This window comes from Epinephelus moara, chromosome 22 (genome assembly GCF_006386435.1).
Source record: "Epinephelus moara isolate mb chromosome 22, YSFRI_EMoa_1.0, whole genome shotgun sequence".
NCBI classification, from domain to species: Eukaryota; Metazoa; Chordata; class Actinopteri; order Perciformes; family Serranidae; genus Epinephelus; species Epinephelus moara.
Genome location: NC_065527.1, coordinates 38,981,799 through 38,984,406, shown reverse-complemented (window position 1 = coordinate 38,984,406; position 2,608 = coordinate 38,981,799).

Genomic DNA, 2,608 nt, shown 5'->3' with positions numbered 1-2,608 from the left:
TCAGCAGTGATGCGGACGCTTAACCGGTCCGTTGTGGTGAAAAGGGAGCTTAGCCAGAAAGCGAAGCTCTCGATTTACCGGTCGATCTACGTTCCAACCCTCACCTATGGTCACGAGCTTTGGGTAGTGACCGAAAGAACAAGATCGCGAGTACATGCGGCCGAAATGAGCTTCCTCCGTAGGGCGGCTGGGCTCAGCCTTAGAGATAGGGTGAGGAGCTCGGACATCCGGGAGGGACTCAGAGTAGAGCCGCTGCTCCTCCACATCGAGAGGAGCCAGTTGAGGTGGTTCTGGCATCTGGTAAGGATGCCTCCCGGACGCCTCCCTTGGGAGGTGTTTTGGGCATGTCCAACCGGGAGGAGACCTCGGGGCCGCCCCAGGACACGCTGGAGGGATTACATCGCCCGGCTGGCCTGGGAACACCTCGGGGTTCCCTCGGAAGAGCTGACGGAGGTGGCTGGGGAGAGGACTGTCTGGGCTTCTTTGCTGAGGCTGCTGCCCCCGCGACCCCGACCCGGATAAGCGGAGGACGACAAGACGAGACAAGTATGATATTTCAGAACTCTGTCGAATGAAAAACCTTGTTGCTCTGATGTGATTTGATTTATAAGCTGTTCAGTACTGTGAACAGTATAAATCTTTCTTGAGCACTCTCTGCATTTTTAAAGACAGTAGCAAGAACTTTGACAGATCCAGGTTCAAGGTCTGGGTCCTGGGGAAAAGAGAAGAGCGGGTAAATGCTATTTATACTCATTGTATAGTGTGATGAGTTTGCAAATTAATCTCAATCGAACTCTAATATGACTACATGAACATGGACTGTGCAGCCTTGACTTTGTGTCTGCCATTTCTCCTCTAATCATCACGCTGTAACCTGTGACAGGCTGTTTTGATACCACAACTATCACACATCCACATATATGGAGTTTTTTGTGGAGCCCCTAGCGTCACGTAGGTTTACATTACCAAAGGTTTATGACAAAATCTCTTGCCGAAAACCAACTCCCGTGTGCGCACGGCAAGAGAGGAGAGGGAGAGACGCTGTGCTGCTGCCAGAGGAGACGCTGAATGAGTTCCCTCTGAGCGGTAAGTCGCTAAAAGAGTCTGAGAAGTCCGGGGCTGTTCATAAAACATTAACTCACTCACTCACTCACTCACTCACAAGTTCTCCAGCAACACATGTTGCACATGCTACGCTAAATCACGGACGTGAACCAGCTCCTCTTGCTCCGCTGTCTCTGTGCTTGCAGCCATTTTCACACGGAGGCAGGTGCGATTATCTCATCGACGATGGGACGGTAGGGCCAAATTTATATCATTTCTACCATCTACCGCATATACCGTGCAGCCCTAACACACAGACACACACACACACAAGCGTGTGGCGCGTGGCGCACTCAACAGTTTAATGTTACCTTAAATGTAATTAGACTTTTTTATACTCAAAACATGATTTTTAAAGACCGCGAAACCCAACCGCACCCCCAGCACCTTGTCTGTGTAACGCCACAACTCTGTCACCACATAAGAATAACGTTCATCCTGGAGAAACAGTGGAAAAGCTTCAAGTTTAGACGCTACAGGCAGCCAAATCGAGGAAGGTGTAACGTTACTTTACACGGCTGCAACCCGAATATTTATTTTTTATAAAAGTCGCTGGTTTTCTACTCACAGTTACATCCCAACGTTTAGCTGCGCCACTCATCTGTAGGTTACTAGATTCAAACCTAGCTAGTTAGCTAACGTTAAAGGATAACTTTGGTATTTTTCAACCTGGGCTCTATTTCCCCATGTGTATGTGTGCCTATGATTTATGGGTACAACTTATTCTAAAATTGGTTCAGTATTGAACCGCGAAACGAGCTAAAATGGTAACGTGGGCAAACGCACCCCGTATAAGTTTGCGCATTAAAAGTGCTTTTTTTCGCCACTGACTGGTTCAGATCGCCAGTGCTATCTCTGTAAATAGCATATTGTAGCGACCCTGGGGCAGTGTGGTATGAGTGGAGTCAGCTGTCAGTCAGTGTTGGAGCGGGAGGGCTGCCCCGCTGGGTACTGTAAGTGAGTATGTGTGTATAAAGTGTGTGTTATGCTAGAAGAGTCAGAGGACGGAGTCTTTTACGTGCTATACCCTGGAGTGTTACCGGAGTTTTTGGAGTGCTCAAATAAACAGCCCTTTTTCCTGAACGCAAGAACAGGATGTCGCGCAACACCCCGTACAGTTTTCATAGGCTGCCTTTGTAGGACGGCAAGATGCTGAAGTTGTGGCTAGTTGTGCTACAAATGGATGCTAACACTCCTGCCCAGACACTGCGCCTTGCAGACCATTGGGTCTGCAGTGCTCACTTCTCCCAAGATGACTAGTGCCAGCCAAAGAAGAGAAGACATCCTAACCCTAAACACCTCCTTCTCAAGAAAACTGCTGTCCCACGAGTAGAGAGAGCTACAGACACAGTGGAGCAAAGCTCGTGACATCACACAGCCCAGAGGTAAGGGAAAGGCTAGTATGCTATTTACAGAGATAGCACTGGCGATCTGAACCAGTCAGTGGCGAAAAAAAGCACTTTTAATGCGCAAACTTATACGGGACGCATTTGCCCCCGTTACC